The sequence below is a fragment of the Mauremys reevesii genome, linkage group 11, assembly GCF_016161935.1.
Source record: "Mauremys reevesii isolate NIE-2019 linkage group 11, ASM1616193v1, whole genome shotgun sequence".
Classification (NCBI taxonomy): Eukaryota; Metazoa; Chordata; order Testudines; family Geoemydidae; genus Mauremys; species Mauremys reevesii.
This window is the reverse complement of record NC_052633.1, coordinates 34,862,935-34,888,249: the sequence shown is the minus strand read 5'-3', so window position 1 is coordinate 34,888,249 and position 25,315 is coordinate 34,862,935. Positions and strand designations below refer to the sequence as shown.

Genomic DNA, 25,315 nt, shown 5'->3' with positions numbered 1-25,315 from the left:
TAATGTAAGCCCAGGTTTAGTAGAACTTGAGTTAGAAGACACTGCATATGTTACCCTATGGCTTGAGAGTCTGCACTTGTTCGTAACCTGAGGTTAGGAATTGTTGAACCCTGGGTCCCAATATGGGGCTCCAGAGTTCTACTCTGCATTATGTGGGCCTGAGTCCAGCCACTCATATTCCTAGCACCCTTCTAAAATGTGGCCACTCTAGTCCTTTGATGCAGTGCATGAAAACTCGACTGTCTACCAAAATTGATTGTCCAGAGGACAAAAAAAAAAAAGTCAGCCTATGGGATGGTGGGATAATTTTAATGGACTTCCAGAGCATGAGTCCAGTTGGGCTACATCTACGTTGCAAAGCAATTAGGGCCTGAGCCCTGAGTTCTGGCAACTCAGGTTCTGACATTTCATCCCTTGGCATTCTGGGACCCTGGGTCTGAGCCCTGGGTTAGTGTGACTTGTATGTAGATGGAAAGGGGTTTGAGTTTGAATCTTGGGCTTACATTGCAGTGTAGACGTACCCTAAGTCTGAGAAGTGTGTGCGCCTTATTTTATATACAGTAACTCCTCACTTAAAGTCATCCCGGTTAATATTGTTGTTTCATTGCTGATCAATTAGGGAACATGCTCGTTTAAAGTTGTGCAATGCTACCTTCTAACATTGTTTGGCATCTGCCTGCTTTGTCCACTGCTTGCAGGAAGAGCAGCCCGTTGCAGCTAGCTGGTGGGGACTTGGAACCAGGGTGGACTGACAGCTCCCCGCGCCCCTAATTTCCCTGTGCAGCAGCTGCCCAGCAGGCTAGCAATTGCAGCTGTCCTTCTCCCCACCCACTGCCATGTGCTGCTCCTATCCTCTGCCTTAGAGCTGCTCCTCGAGACTCCTGCTTGCTGTGGGGGGGGGGGGAGGGGAGGAAGAGGAGGGCTAATGTCAGAGCATCCCCTGCTTCTGCACCCCACTTACTCCATCTTCTATAGGGCACAGGACACACACAACAGGGCTTAGGATGGAGGGAGCTTGCTGGCAGCAGCTGAGGTCTCAGCAAGCTGATCTAATTAACAATGCAGTGTACCTAAAGGGGAAATGTGCGCACGCACACACACACAGAGTGTGTGTCTGTCTCTGTCTGCGATGTTGTCTCCCCTCCCTCCATTCCTGCTGCCTTGTAGAGATGAGAGTTAACCCTTGAGGGCTCAGCCAAGTGCTAGTTCATCATTTAGCAGTAAGGCATTCCCTGGGAAATATCCCACCCTCTGACTCCTCCACCTCAACCGAGCATCAGAATCATCATCACTGTGTACCAGTATTAAATCATTTGTTTAAAACTTATACTATGTGTGTGTCTGTCTTTTTGTCTGGTGTTAAAAAAAAATTCCCTGGAACCTACCCCCTTCATTTACATCAATTCTTATGGGGAAATTGGATTCGCTTAACATCATTTTGCTTAAAGTCGCATTTTTCAGGAACATAACTACAACATTAAATGAGGAGTTACAGTACTTTCTAGATCACAAGATGTTAATAACTATCATTTTTATAAAAATGAGTTATACCCTTCAGCATGCTTTTTGCTTATTTTTTGGCATAGTTAAATCAGTACAAAAACTGTGTGCAGAGCAGCTCCCTTGAGACTGATTTCAAGATCATTAGAGAAGTCAGTGTTCAGAGGGAAGGTTGTAAATTCAGCCAATTTACAATACAGTTTGCTGTAGTTTCTTTGTACCACTAGTTCCCTTGTTGGGACTAGAAATGGTAGTGGGGAGGAGTTTAAGAGTTAGAAATGGTGCTGCTGGTCCCATATCTCCCTGCTTCCACACTCATTCCTGCTGGGGGGAAAAACTATGAATAATTCCATTACCTTACCATGGCTTATCTGTGGTTTTTCTTAGATTCTACATGACAAAGCTACTTTCCTAATTATGACTAATCATGAGTGCTGAGTATTCATCTCTCTTTAATTAACTTCTCCCTGCCCCAACCGCCCCCTCCCCCAACAATCCCACTTAACATTCTTCCAACCTCAAATGTTGAAAGGAGAAAATAGAACAAAAATATTTGTTGATTATTTCACTGACTTTCTTCACTTGAATTCACAATGAGACTTGCAGGTTCAGCTGACTAAAGAACTGGTTCTGAGACAGGGGTGGCTCCAGGCCCCAGCACACCAAGCACATGCTTGGGGCAGCAAGCCGTGGGGGGCGCTCTGCCAGTGCCGCGAGGGCAGCAGGCAGGCTGCCTCCGGTGGCTTGCCTGAGGAGGGTCCGCTGGTCCCGCGGCTTTGGTGGACCTCCCGCAGGCAAAGCGCCAGAGGCAGCCCGCCTGCCGTGCTTGGGGCGGCAAAATTCCTAGAGTCGCCCCTGTTCTGAGATGCCTATCCCAGCAGGAGCATGGGAGCGACTGGGTGAAGGGGGCTGCTCTAGGGCCTGCTGAAATAGGAAAATAGGCAGGACCTTGTGCATTCCCAGCCATGGAATTTTCAGTGAAATTCACCCCGGCAGCACCATTATGCTCCAGAATCTGAGCTTTAATTAAAAAACAGAATAAAATAACTATTTATCTGGCTCTTATGATCGTGGAGATGATAAGAAATGTGAACAGACTGCAAACCAAAGCAGTACAGCCCACCTGAGTCCATAGACAGCCTGAAACAACAGTTTTAAGAGGTGTGAATTGCCCCATTCATCTCAAACAGAGCTCTGTGGTATCCATAGTTCACAGTTATGGAATGTGGCAATTTTCTAAGATGCATAATTCAACATTTTTTTTTACATAGAATTTGCTATTTTGCTATAGCCTAGCATTTTGCTTTCTGGCTCTCTGCCCTGCTGGAACTTGTCTATAGCTGCATCTTGCCCTCCAGGTTTCCTCACGGGAATAGTCAAGTTAAAATACCTCCTGCCTGCACTGTTCCATTGAGGCAGACAGCAGTGCATGGGACAGCCAGACTCTAGTTTACAGATAAGGAGTGGGCAAACCCAGATGTGTAGGTTGGTGACCTTGTGCAATTTGGAGACCAGCACAGTAGCCAGGGAGGTAGGGTGATGATCCACTGAAGCAGGCTACAAGAGAAGGATTAAGGAACCTGAGGTAAGGAAACAACCAAGTGTTTGAGTTTACAATCCATTATCCTCCACACGACAACACAAATCACCACAAGGACCACAGTGGAGGCTAAGAGTGTTAGGGTTACTTCCTAGTCTAGTAGGTGTCTTTCCCAGCTGAAACAACAAGGAGTCGGGTGGCACCTTAAAGACTAACAGATTTATTTGGGCATAAGCTTTCATGGGTAAAAAACCCACTTCAGATGCATGGAGTGAAAATTACAGATCCAGGCATAAATATACTGACACACGAAGAGAAGGGAGTTACCCTACAGATGGAGAACAAGTGTTGATAGGGCCAATTCAGTCAGGGTGGATGTGGTCCACTCCCAATAAATGATGAGGAGTTAAGAAGTGACGCCATTAGAGGACCCAACCACATGAGCCACACCATCAGAGGCTCATTTATCTGCACATATACTAATGTGATATTTGCCAGTAATGCCCCTCTGCCATGTACATTGGCCAAACCAGATCATCTCTCCATAAAAGAATAAATGGACACAAATCAGACATCAGGCTTGGTAACATACAAAAGCCAGCTGGAGAATACTTCAATCTTCCTGGACATTCTATAACAGATTTAAAAGTAGCTATACTTGAACAAAAAAACTTCAGAAACAGACTTCAAAGAGAAACTGCAGAGCTACAATTAATTTGCAAATTTAACACTATTAATTTGGGTTTGAATAGGGACTGGGAGTGGCTGGCTCACTACAAAAGCAATTTTCCCTCTCTTGGTATTGACACCTCCTCATCAATTATTGGGAGTGGATTACATCCACCCTGATTACACTAGTTCTCCACTTGTAAGGTAACTTCCTTCTCTTCATATGGTAGTATATTTATGCCTGCATCTGTAATTTTCACTCCATGCATCTGAAGAAGTGGGTTTTTTACCCACACTAGCTTATGCTGAAATAAATGTTAGGCTTTAAGGTGCCATCGGACTCCTCATTGTTTTTGTAGATACAGACTAATAGGGCTACCTCTCTGATACTTTCCCAGCTGAGTCACTCTGATCTCATGTTCTCAGAGATGGATCTATAACTAACCAAGAAGTGACAGTGGAGTCTGAACCAAGGACCTAGAGCGCTGAGAGAATGAACTTTTGTGACTTGATGTAAAAGAGTGACTCCTGTTGCTGTTAGCAGTAGTAGATGCATATCCTCTTACATGGACCAGCCACCAGAGGGGGATTAAGACCTACCCAACTAAAAATGAATGAAAGCTGAGGGAGATCAGGAGTGAAAAGGTGAGTTTTACACCTGTTCATGGAACACAAAGGGAGACAGCAAAAAGGTGGAAGGCCACATCCTATAACTGAATCGCTGTGATTGACCCCCCTATCTGTGTTGAGCATCATGCACTTGAAAGAGCTTTGTGGCTGCAATGGTCTGGTCTGTGGTGGAGCTAACTAGCATCAGGCCTAGTCTGCACAGTAGGGTTGAAGGGGCACAACCCCCCTAGGGGGGAGGCAGTGAAGTGTAAAGGTGCTTTGGAATGGCCCAGCTGCGGCTGAAGGGGAATATGCCACAGGGCTGTAAGCGCCCTGACTGTTGTGATTACCAGCCATTACCCCGCACCGCTGCGGGAACAGCTGTCGCGCTGCACAGCCTGTGCCTCAGGGCAGGAGCAGGAGCAGGAGCGGAGCCTGCAGTGCCAAGCCGCTTGCACGCGCCCCGGCCCGTCTGCCGGCCGGGCAGGTCGCTGCTGCTGACCCCTCCTCGTGTGGCCCGCGCCCCCCCCCCCCCGCGGCTGGGCTGCAGGGTCACCGGATTGGCCGCGCCTCCCGCCCGCTGGGCTTGGCTCTGAATCCCGCTCCGTGGCCGCTGCACTCCAGGCGTCCGCGTCTTGGCAGAGCCCAGCCCGTCTCTCCGCTGCCCTGTGCGGGGAGGCAGAGACGCCCGGCAGTCGGCGAGCACGGCCCGGCGGAGGAGCCCGCTGCAGCAGCCCCCCCGCCCCCCCCCGCACACAGCTCGAGGGAGGGGGACCCCCGCCCCCAGCCTCTCCGTGCGCCAGAGGGCCCGTCCCCATCCATCCCCCGGCTGCCGCGCCTCCAGCTCGCCGCGCTACCAGGTGGGTGCCTGCAATGGGCAGCGAGGGCTGGGGCTCCTCGGCCAGGGGCTGGGTGTGTGCGCGTGGAGGGGCGGGGGGGGGCATTTCGGGTGACCGCATAGCCTGGGGGGGGGGGAGCAGGAGGGTGCGCCTGAGGTAAGGGGATGGTGCAGCAGCAGCCCTCCTCCCCCACCCCCGTCGATGTCAGGCTGGCCGGGAATTGCAGCTGGATGGGAATAACTGATGCATGTTACCGGAAAAGCGGAAAGGAGCCGGTGAGCTTCATTGCCTGGACTTCAACAAAAAATCTACCAGGGATCCAGGTGACGGTGCCTCTGAAGTTCTGCATTGTCGCCTTCTGGCATGATGCGCACAACAGAGGGGGCCCCATATGGATGCATTTTTTTAAATCAGCTCATACTGGGACAGAGAGACGCAGAGATGGGGCCCCGGCTGCATTTGCCGGCTCAGACTGGGACAGACAGGCAGACATGCGCGTGCACACATGCAGGCCGTGGCTGCATGTATAGGCTGGGACACACACATACACACACATAAATGGTTGAATTTCTCAGCTCACACTGATAACTGAGAGGGCCACACACACAGCCAAGGGCATGTCTATGTTTTCCGTCTCGCACTGGTTGGGACGCACACATAATCACTCGTGTACATAGGGACAAGTCTATTTCAAATTGGTGGGAGATAAATACATCACAATGGATAAAGCCTGACTTTCCCTGTTTCTGTTGGTGGGGTGTGTACACACGCATGCAGGATTATATGTCTGCATTTCCCGGCTGACACTGGAAAGGATGATGATAGGAATAGGGTTTGCATTGCAGTCAAGATATGTTTCCTGCATAGAGCAAGTTGTCTCACTGCATGCAGTATACCACCAGCAAAGCTTGGAATGAAGAAAGATACTATGCTTGTATATAATAAAAGGAGCTGGATGTGGATGTTTTAAAAGTTGTGATCTGATACTGGCTGGGATAAACCTCTACATGAAGCTTAAACATCTGGCACTGGGGCATGCTATTATATAACTGACTCAGTGGAAATGAAATGGAGTGAAACCCTTTTGATAGCTAAATTTATTTTTTCCATGAAGAAAAGTCATAATTTTTCCACCAGGCAAAGCCATTTAAAATGTTTCTTCATAAATTGTGTGTTTTTGTTAACATGAATTGTAAATCAAATTTTACTCAGGAAGTTGCTGCACTATTACAGTACCTTTTCATTTTTTCCCTACTGGTTTACAAAAGTAAAAGAATGCCTTGTATTTTTAATTTGTGAGGAGTGCTGCAAAATCATAACAAGCTTCTTGAGTTTGTGTAGATTATTTAAAACAGTGTTTTGGAAATCACCCCCGGCCCCCACACACCCTCCAAAGTTCTAATACTTAACATGATCATCTGACTTGGGTTTTGTCACTGTCCCTCCCCTTTAGTTGTATTTTATAACCCCCACTTTAATATTCTGGAAGTCTGCCCTGTTGATATTGCTATCAAATAAAACAGCAATGCAGATATTATGGACTAATAGCAAATGAAACAGAAGACCTTGCTGTGCTTCTCAAAGTGAATTACGTTTCCAAGGTCGAACAACAAACTGCAGTGTAACTTGTATATGTTAACATATTGGTACAGAAATATTCATAAACCTCATTGGAGGAATAAAGAGAAGTCCTGCTTAGGTAGGCTTTTAAAAAAATAGAATATTCTTCTGCTACTAGTATATACTCTAAACTATTTATTACTTAGTTAAGGTGCAATAAACTGATTAAATTTATTCCCCAAATATCTATAGTTGTGTTTCAGTGGAACTAGTTTATTTCACTGCATGACTAACAGATTTTTATTCACTAGATGAGTAACTTGCAAGATGACACTGGCTCAAAGATTAAAGTCTCATCAAATATATAGTATTTTCTTTATAATGTAGTCCTGGTTGGATTGTAATACTTATCATATATAATAACTAGCCTTTGTTCTTATATCCATACCTACCACAATTAAACTTTTAATCTTTATATAAATAACATGACCTTGACTTTTAGAGGTTACCCAAAGGTGGCTAGTATAATCTGAAACAACTGTAATATTTCAGAAATTCAGTAAGATGAAATGGTGAAGTCCAGTTTAGTGTTACTTGAAGAGTTAATGACCAGAGATTTTTGTTTTCATTTATTAAAAGTTGACACAGGCCGAAGACTTACTACTTCTCTCATACCCCCTTAAATTACATATATTTGTATTGATTTATTTAAAGTATCAAGTATGAGGTTTAGTATTTGCATATTTCTTTAGAATATATTTTTAATCAACATCTTCCCAATATAAATAAATGGTAAATATATATCTGAAAAAACTAAATTTCCCCACGTGAATACATAATTGGGACGTACTATAGTACTTGTGGTTGAAAAGTATAGTAGAACCTCAGTTACGAACACCTCGGGAATCGAGGTTGTTCATAACTCTGAAATGTTTGTAACTCAGAACAAAACGTTATGGTAGTTCTTTCAAAAGTTTACAGCTGAATGTTGATTTAATACAGCTTTGAAACTTTACTATGCAGAAGGAAAATGCTGCTTTTAACCAATTTAATTTAAATGAAAGAAGCAGATACAGTTTCCTACCTTGTCAAATCTTTTTTCAATCTTTCCTTTATTTTTTTTAATAGTTTACATTTAACACAGTACTATACTCTCTCTTTCTCTATATATTTTTGGTCTCTGCTGCTGCCTGATTGCGTATTTCCAGTTCCAGATAAGCTGTGTGGTTGACTGGTCGACTCTGGTATTCGTAACTCTGAAGGTTCTACTGTAGTTGGAAAAACTCTCTCCTCTCAGTATCTCTCCTAGCTTTCACCAGTTTCCTTAACACACTCCTGGCTCTTTATGGTGTTGGCTGCCTCATTTACCATTTGGCCTTTTGTGCTCAGTTGCCTCATGGAACTGACTTTTATTCTCAAGGACTCTGAGGCTCAAAGGTTCTGATACAACTTTTCTAGACTTCTGATTTTATCTTGGCTCCGTTCCTTTTATCTTCTTTTAGCTTAGGAATTGTTGTACCATGGCAGATCATTGCTCATCTTTTCTTGTAGAAATACATTTTAATTTTAGATGCTGATACCTGAAGGGCTCTGCTTACCAGAGTATATAATAAAATATTTCAGAAACTTTTAAAAATACAACCTCATCCACAGACAAATACTAGGACTAATGTAAAAGTAAACTTAATAACCTGTCAGACCTAATTATAATGAATATTCCCCACCAACTAATCTCAACTAAAAAGGAAATACAATTCTTTAGTTTCTCCTTGATAGGATGCCACGCTCAACTCTAGTATTTATTAAAGGGAAGAGCATTCAGTGTTATAGTCCAGCAACATAGGAAGCCTTGCCTCTTCTTTTCACGAGTTTTCCCCTAGAGACAGCATTGCTAATCTCCATTGCCACTTCCTTCCTCCAGCCCCGGTGCTTGATGTCAGATGAAGGCAGAATACATTCATAATGCTAATTGTACATAATTCACTTTCCTTTAGTTTCTTAATCTTGATGTATTTGTATAGAGAAAGTTCTACATCCACTCTTGGAAGATTGGTGATTTGCTTCAGTACCTTCAGATTTCTTGGGGTGTGAAGGCTTCTGATTCACTTAATATTGGTTTCTAGGTTTGGGGGAGGCTTATATCTTTGCTTTGCTTTGGTTTCTCGGGGTGCCTTCAGCTTCAGTTCTTGGGTGTGTTAGGAGGTTTTCTCAAATAATTGTTATATAGCTTAAGGTTTCTAAGTGTCTGTGCTTTTAGCTCCATAGAACATTTTTATCTCACTAGAGCAGGGATCGGCAACCTCTGGCACATGGCTCGCCAGGGTAAGCACCTAGTGGGCTGGGCCAGCTTGTTTACCTGCCGCGTCGGCAGGTTTGGCCGATTGCGGCTCCCACTGGCCACGGTTTGCCGTCTGAGGCCAATGGGGGCTGCGGGAAGCGTGCGGGCTGAGGGATGTGCTGTCCATGGCTTCCTGCAACCCCCATTGGCCTGGAGCAGCGAACCTCAGCCAATGGGAGCCGCGATCGGCTGAACTTGCCAATGTGGCAGGTAAACAAACTGGCCCGGCCTGCCAGGGTGCTTACCCTGGCAAGCCGCGTGCCAGGGGTTGCCGACCCCTGCACTAGAGAGAGCTTTCCACAGAGAAACAAGCTGTCTGGTTCAGCATTCCTGTGCTCTTCTACCATCTGTATCAGATTTGCAATGGGACGTGGGTAGAGAAACTGCATGCAGCTCACTTCTTAAATTTTTTCTACTGTTGTGTGGACTAAGCGTGTCCTAATCAGGGAACTGTACTTTATATACAGAGAAGGGGATAAACTGTTTTAGCATTCCCATCTCTCCTGAATTTTAATGTTTTCTAGACACCTTTTTCCGAGAGATCATTATGAAAGATTGGGGGTGGAATTCCTGCAGAGCCTAAACGTGTCCTGTGTACTAGTTATCTGCTAAATTTGCAGTCTGCTGCCCTACTGCAGTGGGGAGAGATGGTTGTTCCTGGAGATGAAGTTTAGGGGATTCCATTCTATTCCATTCTATTCTGATATGGGGGATTCCACTCTTGTTCCCTAACGGTTCTCTTGGGCATTTCCCCCTATAGTTCCTAAGGGGTTGTGGTTCTTTATCTGGATTTGATTTGCCTCACTTACTTAAAAATATTCCTATTCTCTGCAATAATAGAATGAGTGTACCCAACCTCTTTCTTTGCTTGAGCATGTTTTGCTACAGCAAGGTTCTAGTCCACTAAGTTCGTAGCAAAGGTCCTATATCAATGTGCAAACCTAAATACATGTGCACAGGGGTTATAATGGTGTTGAATTATTGACAATTCAGAATGTGGGTTTGATGGTGACTGTGGTTAGACAAAAATGAAAAACACTATTAGAAGTTACAGAAATCTGATTTTTATTAACAGTTTCCTTAAGATTTGTGTTTAATTGTACTATCTTCAGATTGGGATAATTTTCCAGTTTGTAAATATGAACTTGTAATGTCCAGCTACCTTCCATATAGACTTTGAGGCGATTGTGACTCATTACTATATAGTAGTTCATAAATTCTGGTGAATGGAAATTTTGGTGATGTCCCTCCACTAGGGAGGTTTGTTACAGTGATGGCAGCAGCAAGGGGCTGAAGGGAACAGGTTTTGAAATTTCTCTCTGAGGGAAGGATTAAGGGAAGGTCATCAAATGATCTCAATGTGAGTTCCCCAATGACCATTTAAGAAGTAAGGTATATGAGACTTTTTTGTGTGTGCGCTATTAGATAAAATTAAAGGCAGAAGAAGCTTTCAGGAAAAGAACTGCAACAGGTCAAATATAGTTAAGGACAGGGCTTTGGAGGAAAGCCTGGGCAAAGTGGCTGTCCAGAAGATGGAGCTGGTCAGTTTTTAGGACCCCTCCCTTTCAATTTGTAAAAACTTTCTTGCTTGAGATCTAATGCTTAAAGCCTTACTGCTACTAAAAGAGAAAATGGGAGCAGGGAGGGAATTGGAAGGTTCAGCTTTAAAAACCACCAGGTAGTTAACCTCTTATCTTTAACGTGAAGTTCAAGTCCTGCGAGGAAATTACATTTATATTTTATTAAAGATCAGGAGGATTTGTATAACAGCCTTTTAGAAGTGCCCCAATATAGCAAATAGAATAGCTGTAGTTTTAGAAACCAAATTCAATTATTTGCCTCTTGTTTTGAATTCTCTAGAGCTAGGTTTATTTTAAATCTTAAGAAATTACTATTTTTAACACAAAATTAATTTTGTTTCCTGAAGAAATAATGTATCTCTTAACTTATAGTAATAAAAATAAAATGTGAATTAAGCAAGACCTCTAGCCAGAGTTGGAAGACTTAAGCCTTCTTAAAGTAATTGATGTTGTACAGAATTATTATTACTGGGGCTTGAATCAGGCCCTGCTAGCTAGAGGAATAAATTTAATAACCAGAGGTGGATGTTGCCCTGGTGAGAAACTCAGCCATCTTGGCATCCTCAGCTGGAGAGTGTTGGTATTCCTACCAGAGTGCTGTCCCTGGGCACTGCTTAGGGACTCCATCTCTCATAGCCTCTGGTAGTTGGTGTCTGATGAATTTGGCCTTTAGAGAGTGGGGCTTGGGGAATGCGAGGAGGAAAAGATGACCTAGCAGGTGCATGAGAACTCTTTTCCCCGACTTATTCAGCGCTTACTGAATAGTTAGTTTATGAATCCCTTTGATCTCATTCACACAAACAATTCACAGTTGCTGCTTCCCCTCCTACTCCTTCCCCAAAATACTGTGGTGAGTAAAATTTCATCTCACAAGAAGGTAGTGGTGCTACTTTGAGGATGTAGTACTGCTGCAGGTGTGAGAGAAAAGGATTCAGATAGAGAATGGCACTAATCAGGCTGTGCTGAGGTTTGGGTTTTCACCTGCACAATAAAAGCTTCTCCAGTTTTGAGTCCTGAGGAGGGGAACCCTAACAAAATGGCAGGTGGGTACTAGCTACCAGATTACTACCAGTTAGGGTAGCTAGCAGCACTGGGGAAACAAGGAAGCTAAAACTGTGGAGATTGGGGCATGGAAATTAACAAAAATGTACTAGATACAAGAAAAGAAGGTACAACCTGCAGATTCCAAAATGGTCTACGTACAATAGCAGCTGATGGGCCAGCTGCCAGAGAAGGTGGCGACCGGTGGTGTAGAGGCACTAGATGAAAGGTGGGAGCTTAGATGTAAAGCAGTTAGTTGGAATCTGACTGTCATTGAGAACACAGCTCTAGCTGACGTTGGTGTGGATCCAATAGTTAGGATCAAGGTGTGATGTACCAGCATCACATATCTATCCTTAAGGAGAGTAACTGTATTTTTCTTACATCGGGTCTGTGTTTTTTGTTTGTTAATCTATATTTTACTATATAAACATTTTTTTCAAAAGATGCTTACGTCCTTGTTTTTGCTTTTTTACAAATATTCCAAAAGAAATTACAATACCATAGTCAATAAAAACAGAAATAAGGGTTCAATGTGAAATGCAGAAACAGGTGAAATCACACAATGATTCTGATCCACAATACCATCACTTTTGGAAGACTGGTTCCATACTTTTAAAAATTCCGTATGTTTAATGTAATGGTTGTTGCAGCACGAGATCCCACTTCTTTTCATTTCTCTGTTCCTTTCAGCTAAATGAAGTCTAACTTTACAAATTCATTTTCTATCTGAGACCAATGCTTCTTTCACACATAACTCCTGCTTGGTATTAGCTGCCAACCTCTTTTAGTTTTCTTTGGGGCAAAGGACATGGGCAAAATCAGACTGTTCTCTGGTTGAAAATTGTAGCATTTCTGTAACAGTCTAAGGCTCTACATTGCATCAGCCTGACTATGCAAATTGCACAGACACTTACACTGTATGTACAGACACAAATGACAGTTTACTGTAGCAGGCTTTTCTCCATCTCTGCTACTGTTGCTGATGTAATCCACATGTAAAATCACTGCTCTGTTACCACATTGTCTATATACAGCATGTCATTTGCAGAAGTGATATATAATGCAAGTTAATTTATCATTTTTTACCATGAGTTTTTGGAGACATAGTTTGGTGGCAATTGCATATTATACTGTGGGGGTGGAGCCCAAACTTGTGACCACCACAAACAGTTGTGTATAAGATTCTTCTAAAGAAAAAGAGACTAGAATCATAGAATATCCAGGTTGGAAGGGACCTCAGGAGGTCATCTAGTCCAACCCCCTGCTCAAAGCAGGACCAATCCCCAGACAGATTTTTGCCCCAGATCCCTACATGGCCCTGGGTTTAGCAGGCCAGTGCTCAAACCACTGAGCTATCCCTCCCCCCTGAGTGACTTCTTGTATTCCTCTAATTAATACTGTTTTTGTTACATTTTCTCATTAAATGTAACTTCAAGACTACTCGGATAGACTGAAATCTAATCAAAAGATTAGGGTTAGACTCAACCGAACTGGCTAACCCTGAGACAGTCACAAGACTTTGATAAATCTGCCTATGTGCGTATTATAATTGAGTTTAGGGATATAGAAATAGTTTTAAGCTGCAGCTATGATACAAGGTTAGTTATTACTAACTGACTCCTATTTCCTTCCTCCAGGGATTCAAAAACTGCTTTTGAAATTTGTAAAATGGTTGGTCACTCTTGTCAGTTGCCAGAATGAATGCAAAGGAGACAGCTTGTATATGCATAATGGCTGCTGTCCATCCACCCGTGGAAAGAAAGAATATGCACTACGAGTTTTAAATGTTTATTTCTATTACTAATGGTGTACTTGCAATAGGAGGAGGCAGAATCTATGGCTTTCAAGTTCACAAATTGCACGTCATGATTTTATTTATTTTGGAGTATTTTCCTGAGTTTGTCAGATTCATGGAACAGTAATATATATGTCATTTAGCTGAAGGAGGTGGTGGATGGGATTTTGTTAATCACTTGATCCCTTTCAAAAGCCTACAGTATCTTTTCTAATTTTGTCCACTCCAGTTTTAAAGGTCCCAAATATGAATGCCTCCTCTGCTTCTCTAGAGGCTTTTCCACAGCTTATAATATAACTCACTGAAAGGAACCTTCCTGATATTCAACCCTTTCTAATTTCCTCCTGTTGTTCCTAGTTGGAGCTCCGTTACAATTCTAAATAATTACTCTCCCTACTTGGTGTTTACATCCTTCAAGAGTGTTATTCAGTGTATGAATGCAGTTTACAAAGGGACTGTTATATTCTTGCTATGTGATGTCATGCCTGTGACTATGCAGTTCAAAATTGCCCTGGCCTTTATAGCTGCCATCTCATATTGCATATTCACTCATAACTTGCTGTCTACTGTCACCACACATCTCTTCTGGCATAATTGTTTCCCAGGTTTCTCCCCCTTATTTAAAACTGTTTAGTCTTCCTCTGGGAGGTGTGGTTTGGGGTTTGCCGCTTTTCTCAATTTAATATCCTCTGAAGTTCATCACTATGTTGTTAACTCCTTCCTTCAGATCATCATAAATAAAGATGTTAAATCAGATCAAATACCAATCTTTACTGTATTCCCCCAATTAGATATATTATCACTTTACATTACTCTTTATTGTCCTTCAGCCAGTGTTCCTACTACAACCAGCTTGCATTAATTTAAAAAAAATTGATATGATATACCAGGGGTTCTCAAACTGGGGGGTCAGGACCCCTCAGGGTGGTTGCGAGCTGTCAGCCTCCACCCCAAACCATGCTTTGCCTCCAGCATTTATAATAGTGTTAAATATAAAAAAGTGGTTTTAATTCATAAGGGGAGGGCACACTCAGAGATTTGCTGTGTGAAAGGGGTCACCAGTACCAAAATTTGAGAATCGCTGAGATATACTGTTCTTTACTAAAATATATTAACTACTACATTCTAATAATCCACTAGCATTATAATTTTTATTTTGTATCTACTGCATTTACAAGTAATACTTAAGATTATGAAAAGTGTTAGTGGGGAAATAATATTTTTCTACTCTTTTTTTAGTTTATTTACTCTGTACATTTGGCAGCATTTTGTTTATAATTTGGTTTCACTGTTCCTCTGTATAATCATTGTCTCACTTGCTAAAAAGAGCCTTATAAACATCAACAGGGGAGCAGAAAAACCCTGAACACCGTTTATAAGGTTACTAAAAATATGACATACTGTTTAAAGGTACTTTATTAGAAACTAAAATAATTGAAATGTGTCAATTTGTGGGAAAATCAAGTTTACCGAGACCCTTTAAGGAGGGATTTGAATTAAGAGAGTGGCTCTAATTGTGTAGTTATATCAAAAACGAAAATCATGTTGTCTAGCATGATCCATTCTCTATAAACCATGCTGCTTTTCAGTACATGCTCCATTATCTTCTCAATGTTGGATTTATTTTTTTCTATTTGTGAATAAAATTCCTGATGAGAACATGCAGGCTAACTTATTAATGGGTTAGCATGAAGAATTGGTCAATGTTTTAAGCCTTTTATAAGCATAGTTGTAAAAACTAATTCTATGATGAACTTTGGACAGATGTGGTGAAGTGGCACCATTGATGTGAATGGGAGCTTTGCCATTGACTTCACTGAATTTCACCTAATTAAAAACTGATTTAGTCATTTTAAGGCACTAAATATAAGGAAAGGTCTTTGTATAAACTGCATCTACTAAAAATAAATATTTTGGCAATCATTAGGGTCTGGTTGAATAAGCATTATTTATTTACTATACTTATTGATACTACACATGCTGGGTGCATACTTACATGGCAGAAATAATAAGGAAATAGGATATAAAAACTGTTTGAAAATAATAAGGATCTGATATAGGTCATAAAGTACCCAAACTCAGAAAATAAAATAAAAACATTTCTCAATTTATATGCCTTCTATATAATATATTACTCCTGGTGGAATTCTGTGTCGCTGTGTGTGCACAGAATTCATGTCCACCGCAGATTTCTTTGCTTCCCTGCAGAAAAATGATTTTCTGACAGGGAAGCAAAGGGAAGCTGCAAGAGCAGTCACACACCACTCCCTAGCTGCACAGGAACATTGTTTCAGGCACCCAGAGCAGCTGCAGAGAGGTAAATCACTGCTGGGCTGGGGATACCCAGCCAGTGCCTCCTACCCTGAGCCTGGATTAGCTGCTAGTCCTCTTCCCCTGCAAGGAGTGGCTGGGGCTGTGTCAGACCCACCCCCAGAAACCTTCCCCAGCTGCAGGAAGTTCAGCATCTTCCCCTGTTTCCTTCCCCCATTGCTCTTCAGCTGTGGCGTGAGGGGTCACTGTATGGGCAGATGGGGGAGCAGCTCCCCAATCTCCATGCATCTGGACCTCCCATACCCAGGCACCCCCACCAAGCCTCACACAGTACATCCAGAACCCTTAGCCTTTCATTGCCAAACCCCACCCCATTGAACCTCAACCCCTGCATCTGGAGCCCTTCTGCACCCAGCTCCCCTGCCTCAGGACCCCCACCCCTGCACCCAGACCACCCCCCACTGAACTTGCTGCACTCAAACCCCCACCCTGACAACCCCCCCACACCACCCTGAACCTCCACATCCAGACCCCCGTGCTACTGAACCCCAATTAGGTGCACCCAGGCCCCCACCCCACCAAGCCCCAGCACTCAGACCTCCCTGCTGAGACCCCCACACCCAGATCTCTCTGCTGAGGCCCAATCACTTTCACCTGGGGAAGCCCCAGCAGAGTCTCATTGCCCCTGCACCTGGAGCCCTGCAACGAGCCTCTGTGCATCCAGGTCCCTCCACACCTAGATCCCCCACTGAGCTGCCTGCACCAGGGTATTTCTGGGGCAGGCCCAGGCCTTGTGCTGTGTCAGGGTTGGGTGCAGCCTTACCACTGAGTCCGTGTCCCCGGGGTGGGGAGGCTGCACCTTTGTGCAGCCAGTGGCCTGTGCTCCTCACTGCTCCGCTGGAGCCTCTGCATTTATTTAATGACAAATAAAGCTTGCAGAATTTTAAAATATTGTGGGCAGAAATTTTAATTTTTTTGGTGTAGAATTTTTATTTTTTTGGCACAGAATGCCCTCAGAAGTAATATATAATGAGGTGAATTAAAGATGTCTTTACTTGTCCTAAATTGGTGTAGCTCCAAAAAGGCTAATAGAACTATGCTTTTTTACAGCAGCTTTGGATCTAGCTTGCAGTGTCTATTTTAACTTCTCTCACTGTAAAGCAAGTGTTGTTTCTTGACATCAGTACATGTTTTCAGTTGTTGCTGTACAGTTCTCTTTCTTTTATTTGTTCCCCTCTCATTTAATTTGAGTTGTGCACATTTTATAAGTTGAAAGAGATGTGTGTTTTATGCTAGGAGGTGATAACATGTTTGTGGGTGATATGACAGTTTTATTCCATTGCATATATTCCAACATTTCTGGCAGCTTTACCATGTTGAAAAGTTGGCTGAAACAAATTGCCCTATATGCTGCAGGTATCTTGAATTTGCACCTCTTATTGTGTGCTTCTAAAAATGATCTTGGTTAATTAGAAACTAAAAATGTGTCAAAGGGGTTTGATGAGGTATTTCAAAAACAAACACTTAAATGAGTCTGTTTATGGACTGGGGTTACTTGCTATCTGCAAAAAAGATCTTTTAGCTGTTTATACCTAAGAAAGTCATTCAGATAATCTTAATTCTCATTTGCATGAGAAATACCCAACTATCTGCACTTTTTGACAAATTAGATAAGAAATAATGGCTAGTATTCAAAACAATTGATAAAATTCAGCTTGAAATGTATGCATTCTCTGAAAGATATTTCATTATATAGAAATCTATTATAAACAAAACTTTAATAGAACCACTGCGATATGTACACAACCAATATGAGTAACTGTGTGTTTATCTTTGTTATGGTTTTCCTTGTCCTATTATTATGCTCATTCCTACTGTCGTCTTTAAGTTTAGGCCCAGATCTTGCAGTACACTGATGGATCACATACATGGTAGGAGGGACCTTAGGATCTGATCCCGCAGACACTTCAGTTGAGCTACTCATGTGAGCATAGTTAAGCAAATACGTAAATGTTTGCAGGACTGGGGCCTGAGATTATGAAGTCATTGGGGCAAGGACAGGGTTTTTTACTTGTTGGGTAGTAAGCTTTTGGTGTTGTGTACAAAAATAATCACAAACTGGATGAAGTGTTGGGGTCAATTCTGCAGTCCTTGCTTAAGCAAAACATCCTTTGATTTTAATGGTAGTTTTGAAGAGTTGGTCACATATTTCTTATGTTTTTGTAAATTGACTAAAGGGAAAATGATTAAAACAGCCCTCGCAAAGCAACCACAAATTCAGTACTAGAGCTGACTAAGCTATATAATAATACTTACCACTTCAGAGGTACTTTTGTACTCACTTTCTCACCGAGTGGGATTGTTTAGATAGTAATATAAAGAATTTCTTTACATTTTATAGATTATAAAGTGATTGATAAATGAATCAATTATTTGAATAAATTAGAAAATCCATATGGTAATTTATTGGCTCACTGAAACATTCAAAAGTTCATTAGGAAAGAAGGTTATATTGCATGTTTCCAAAATTATTCACTTAATCCTCATAAGTATATCTCCCTACCAAACAGCAGAGTTAAGTATTTGATCAGTTTAAATTAAAGTGATCATTTACTACTTAAGGCACCTTTGTGTCTGGGCTGTAAAAGTACATTGCACTTCCCTCTCTTCTCTTGTGTACATGCTGATGAGGCACCCATCTTCAAAAATTGTTGTGAAAGCCTTCAGGAGGGTTTACCATTAGTATCACGTACAGATCTTTAGGTGATCTCATCATCTAGCGTCAATAAATGTGTCAGTTCCACAGAGGAGAGAGGTCTCAATTTCTTTTTGTTTCTGCATAATTTTGTTTTTCACATACTGCAGTAGCAGTTCTTCTACACACATAGTTACAGTCTTGGCTTTCAGACCCTGTTTATTACTGAGTTCTGTACAATAAAACATGATTACACACACAAGAGGTGTGTGTTTCTCAGGTTCTCTCTCTGACCATCTTCAACGCCTGTGTAATGTGCTGAACTCATCTTACGTTCCTCCTCTCGGGCAGGACTTATAGATCGCAAAAGAACACTGGTGATTCCCATATGTATAGAGCCCTGCATGGATACAAAAATGTGGATCTGCATCTGATCCACATCCACCAGGATCATCTTGCGATCCGCTAGTCATGTTTTACCGGTATCCGCATCTGCACCCGCAGCAGCAAGTCATCTCACAAGGGCTAGCAGGGGGGTGGAGGAGAAGGGAGTGAGTGGGAAGGTGGGGTCTTGCAGGGAAGAGGCAGTGTGAGGGTGGGGTCTCAAGGAGAAGGGCAGTGTCGGGGGAAGGCTGGGGGGAAGGGGCATCGCATTGTGTGCTGCTCCCGAGGGCTCGTGAGCGATGGCACATAGCAGCAGCAGCAACAGTGCATTTTACATCACAGTGAGGCGGAGGGGTGGGGCGCCGGTGCCCCATCCACTCCAATCCCCGTGGCTGGGGGTGGGCCCTGCTGCCCAGGAACAGGCAAGCCCAGGGTTGGGAACATGGCCAGTGCTGCCTGGCGAGGCCATGGTGGGGATACTGGCGCTGTCCGAGGGGCCAAGCTGTTGGACAGGAAGTGGCGCAGTGAATGGGTGCTGGAAAGTCCTGACTCAGGCCTGCTGCCCAGCTCCAGCCACTGGCTGCCAGCCCCGAGCATGCTGCACCCCAAGGGCTCCCCAAGCTGGACGCTGCGGGCCAGGCACTGCCAGTGAGTAGAGCCCTGCCAGGTTGTATCTGTATCTGATCCACTATCTGCAAAAATGTTTCGTGGATATCCACATCTGTGGATGTGAAGCGGATAGCTGGGATTTGCAGGGCTCTACATATGTAATGCTAACAGATCGGGAGAGAAAAGTCTTCAGCTCGCAAGTAGCATAAAACTGAACAAGTAGCATAAAATTGGAGCTGGTAGAATAATGGTGAAAAATTTCATTCAAATATTTTTACTGCTACCCACTTTGGGGTCCTGACCCACAATTTGAGAACCGCTGATTTATAGGATAGTTTTAAAGTGATGTTAAATTTAGTTTTCATTGCTTTATAAATGATGCATAACTGTATCTTAATGGTTTTATTATAAAAAATCAAACTTTCTAGGAGGAGCCCTGATAAATGTAGTTGTCACCTTGCTGCCTTTTAGCTAGTATATTCATACATTTTAGATCATTAGTATCTAAACATTACAGTTTGAATTTAAAGACATTGTGCATAGTCATGGACTATGATATAATTCCACAAAAGAATTTTTCCACAAAAGAAAATAAATTTTCTAATTTTGAGAAATAGATGCAATGTAAAAAATAACTGGAGTTTTACAGAGTTTCTTTTTCTTTTCTTTTCTTTTCTTTTCTTTTCTTTTCTACTTCAAAAGAATATTAGTTCCCACTCCCTGATTTGCTGAATTAGGCTCTCGCAGCACACACACACAGGTAGGGCCACACCCAACTGCAGCCAAAGAATGAAGTCACCTCTGTGTGAGAGGACACCCCCAGCACTCACGTGCACACCCCTCTTGGGAGATAAACCCAAAATAATACTGTCTTGCACTGTATAGAAAAATCTGCACAGCACAAGCTCATAAAAATCCGCCCTCTTCCTCAATGTGAAGAGAGATGTGCACGACTTCTTCCTCCGCCCCCAGTTAGAAATTTGTTTATTAATAATAAACAAAATACGTTTATTAACTACAAAAGATAGATTGTAAGTGGTTAAAGGGATAGAAAACAGAACAAAGCAGATTACCTTAGGGTAAATAAAGAAAAAAGATGCAAACTGAGCTTACCACACTAGATAGTAGGATACAAATTAGCAAATTCTCACCCTGAGTGATAAACAGGCTGGCAGATTCTTAAGGCACAAGAATCTGCCTTGGCTTTCCCAGGTTTACTTACACAGGCTAAAAATCTTAGCCTGGTACCATCACTTCTCACAGTTCAGTCTTTGTTCCTCATGTGTTTTCAGGTGCGTTGTTGTAGGGAGAGTGAGGTCACCTCATGTCGTCATTGTGCCTCTTTTATATATCCCCCCTCACACTTGCTGGAAACCATTTTTTGCTGTGACCTGGGTCAAAAAGTTCCCATTGTGTAGAGCTATCTCAGAGGTTTCTATTGCACACAGTTCCTGGGGTAATCTTTATGCCTGTGTGCATTTCTTCAATAATCCACTAACATTGTCTGGCTGTGCAGTGGCAACCTTTGTGATAAGTGGCAACTGTCTGAGGTGCCTCTGTACTCTGGGTAGCAGCATTTTCATGAGTTGCCTGCTGCCTGTTCCCACTCAGCACAGGGCATTTATTCCTCAGGTGCTCAGTGGAATTACAATGATAGCACCTTCTGGGCTTTTCTGCTTTTAAAGGAGATTTGGGACGAGGACTGGAGGAATTAACTTGGGGAGGTGAGTGTCCAGCCTCCCGTCGACCCTCCTTCATCCCAGGGGTAAAATGAGGACCTTGCTTCCCACCAAACTTTAACTCCTCTGCCTGTGATTTATTCCTACTAGGTGCTTGGAATTGCTCAAATTTATCAGCATAAGCTGCAAATTCATTGACCATTTCTACCTTTTTATCCTATAAACATTGCTTTACAGCATCACTATACATATTCAGGAACTGTTCCTGAGCAACCAAATCACACATTCCTTCAAAGCTTGTAATATCTTTTCCCCTCACCCACTTATCCAGTAGATGTCTCATTTGGTTCACATAAGCCACATTATTTAATCCAGACCCTCTCTTACTTCTAAATTTTACTCTATAAATGTCAGGTGTAATCTGAAACGGTTTAAAAACCAATTCCTTAAATTTACCATAATTGGAAGCATCATCCTTTGGCATCTTATTGAATATGTCCAAAGCGCTCCCAGTTAATTTTGCACCTAAAGTGGTCATCTTTTGATTGTCAGGAATTGCATGGAGCATACACAGCCTCTCAAAGGTGATGAACGATTCAGCAGTATCACCAGATTCACTATATGGTAGCCACAACAGCTCCCACTTGTGGACTTTTATTTCTAAAGTATCAGGGAGTATATTTATAACCACTGTGCCAAGTCTCACAAGACAATGGCCATGCTATACTTTAACACCAACACTGGGCCACAAGTTATGGCAAACATCCAACACGACAACTCTTTGTTGCTGGATCTACCAGAAAGCTTGTAGTTGTTTAAAATTAGTTTACTATATTAAAAAAAAACTGTGATTTTCTAAATGCATCTTCCCAACAATCTAACACGTCTTATAGGAGATCAGAAATAAGGTGCCTCACTTCCTGGTTTGCCAGTGGCTAGAAAAGCCACACCACACTACCCATTCACCATTGGTCACCCCAAGGAGTAATGGTGAACAGGTTGAGAATACAGTGGCATCCAGACCTTCCTAAACTGGGAGAGGATCAGTGTAACTCTGGGAATTGGGACTGTGACGAATCTTGAAGAGACTCCAGCCTCCAGACCATTAAAAATTATCCCTTTAACACAGCTAAGTTAAATGCTAAATGTGCATTTCAGCACAGAATTTAGGGCCAAATGTCTGTACAAGTACTTTTTTTTAATACAGGAGGTACATTTAACAGCTGACAGATTACCCAAATGTGCAGGATAACAAAAAAGACAATCATCTTTAAACAAAGGCTGCTTTGTCAGAGACAGACGTTAAATGGAAGGAAATCAGAAATGAAAGGAATTGTATGTGACAGTGATAGAACTAAAGTAAAAAGGTATGTGCTGATAAATTTAGAATATATAATATATATACACATACACATTTATACAGGTCATCTATATTTACAAATCAGTGCACTGCACCAGGAGATGTAGAAGAACTGCCACAATTTTCTGTGAACATGTAACCTACATAATTTGTTAACATCCAAGTTGCTTCTGCTCTAGGGCTATATGAATTGTTTCATAATTATATAATTGTTTCATTATCAATGTACTTATACACTGAACAGTCAGGGTCATGAGCTGCACATTACTCCAGGGTGCCAACAAAACTTTTGCTATATAACAAAGCTAAACAGATTTCAAGCTGTACTTTAAAGAAATACATTCTTTAGTTCATTTCACATTAAGAAACCCAGGCTGGTGGATCGGGAGAGGCTCAGTGAAATCCCAGTACATCAGGTGGCATCCCAGAAGGAGGGCCCAACCTGTCACAGTAACGTCAGATAGATGCAACATAAGAAATTGCTGCTGTTTGCACTAGTGATATGGAACATTGTCTTGAGAACTGCAGAAAAGAGAGAGATGCAAAATTGTTTAAAGTGACACTGTCAACCTTGAAATCCTCAATTTTAAAATTGAGTTAAAATGTACAAGATCTACCAATTTTGGGGACTTTACCATCATATTGTCCATTTAATAATTTTTTTTGTCTTCCCGGTTTTGTTGTAACAGACAACCGGAGAAACTGACTGACTATACAGCGAAAACAGTACAAGTGTCTATGAAATTAGTAAAAAGTAAACACATGGGGATAAATAATTAATTTGCTAATTCTCATTGCACCTAACAGTAATGTTACATGCTGTTTATAATGACAATAGGTGGAAAAATTTTACAACCATTTTTTTTTGATGGATGGAGTTCTTTTACGACGGGTTATACAGTTTAAAGTTCTGTTAGCAGCATAAAAAATTGAACTTATCAAATTTTATTTATCTCATGACCAGTGTTTCTGCTAATTATGGACTGGACTTTCAGAAATGCCGGTCTCTTAGAAGCACAGTCCTATTGAAGATAAATGGGACTTGTGCTTCTAAATAACTTAGGTAACTTAGGGTGGGATTTTCAAAAGTACCAGCTTCCTTCTACTCTGTGTGCTATCTTATGCTAGGTGTACTAGATTTAGGCCCTGATCCTGTACCCAAGTGTTGGGGGTCTGTGCTAGTGAATCCAGGACCTAACTGTTTCTGAAGAAACTAAGGACAAACCTGGTCAGGTAGTTGTTGTTGTTTTATCAAACACCAACACTGAGTTTGATGTTGTAAAAACATAAAGAACGAGAGTTTACAGTTTAAGGCCCCACTCTTGCAATTGTCTTTATGTGGGAGAACTCTTGCACCCCTTACAAGGAACCATTGACTTTTTTGGTGGGGCTCTGCATAGGAATGTGGCTGTGGACAGTCATGTGCCTGGATTAGGGCCTAATTAGACCAGCAACACAAAAATGCAGTCAGAGATGCAGAAGATGGTGCAAGCTTAGAATTTAAGAAAAAATGAAATGGAGTGTTCTCAGTTTTACTGCCCTAGGTGAGCGTTTTATGGGCCTCCTGGAAAAAGTGAGTCCTGAGAAGGGATTTGAATTACAAATTCAAGAAAATCCTGGTCTTTCTAAAGAACTCAGTGATTAAATTATTTGTTACAAATTATCCAGCCATCCTGCATCCGAACTGTAAGATTAGTTGTTATAACTGTTTCTCTTTGTGTTGTTTATACCTTCACAGTAGGCATATTGAAGTTCATTATTGCCACTCATGTCATTTGACCTTCAGAATACTTTGCTTGTAAATTATGGTGATGTCTTAATATTTAGGCTCTCAGGCCCCTATCCACAAAGGGATTTAGGTGTTGCAATCCTGAGTGTTGTGATGTTTAACTTCTAAATGTTTAGTAAATCACAGGAACAACACTGTGATCCAGAAAGCCTGAGATAGGTGTCTTAGAGTGTGATCCACAAAGCTGGCACCTTGGCGGTGAGCTGCCTAAGCCCACCAATAGAGACGCCAAAAAGAGGGGTGTGTGCTAACCCCCACTCCTCTCATGGAGTTAGCCATGACTGGGCTGCAGGGAGGCATCTATTGCTACTAGTGATGCACAACTAGGAACCCCTCTCCTGGAGTCAGGTGGTGTAGGTGCCTGAAAGGTGGCTTGTTAGGAGTCTGCTTCAATTCACACAAAATGGCTGGAGGATGAGGTGGTGCCCACTTCATAATTTTTAGCTCAGCGGTAAGAACATTCACCTGGGATGTGGGAGACCCAGTTCAATTCCTCCCATTGCCTGGAGAGAAGACAGGATTTGAATGGGGGTTTCCCATACTTCTCAGGAGAGTGCATTAACTACTAAGTTATGGGATATTCTGGTGTGCATCTCCTTCAATCTCTCCTGTTGAAGCTGTTCCACTTTGGCTAAATAATAAAATAGTCATTAGAACAGGTGGAACGGAGCCCAATGTCTTCTGCCTCCCAGGTGAATGCCCTACCCACCAGACTACAGAGTTATTGTCACTCTCATTCTCCCTCTGACCCAATGACTCTTTCAGTAGTTATACACAGTGGAATGGCTTCAACAGGTGAGACTGAACGAGCCCCACATCAGAGTATCCATAGCTCAGTGGTTAGTGTAGTCTCTTGAGAGGTGAGAGAGCTCTGTTCAAATCATTTCTCCTCCTCAGGTGGAGATGGGAATTGAACACGGTTCTCCCATATCCCAGGTGAGTGCTCTACTGGGACAAAAGTTAGAAGGTGGGCACCAACACCACCTCTTCTTCCACCGTTTCCTCCTCTGGCTAGATTTTGAATGGGGCCCAATCTGGTAGGCGACCTCTTGAG

The 25,315-nt window shown here is 42.4% G+C and overlaps 1 protein-coding gene across 9 annotated transcripts in view; it reads left to right on the top strand.

The window, feature by feature from the left end:
• Positions 1–4,128: 4,128 nt before the first annotated feature.
• The window catches only part of OSBPL6 (oxysterol binding protein like 6), a 182,292-nt gene continuing 161,105 nt past the window's right edge, over positions 4,129–25,315 (top strand). For 2 of the 9 annotated variants that reach the window (XM_039495761.1, XM_039495754.1), the window contains exon 1: positions 4,433–5,178. The gene's annotated coding sequence lies outside the window, so the exon portion shown is untranslated. Of the gene's footprint in view, positions 4,355–4,431; positions 5,179–5,344; positions 5,433–25,315 lie in introns of those variants that run through there. The other 7 variants (XM_039495764.1, XM_039495762.1, XM_039495763.1 and 4 more) reach the window with 5 other exon arrangements.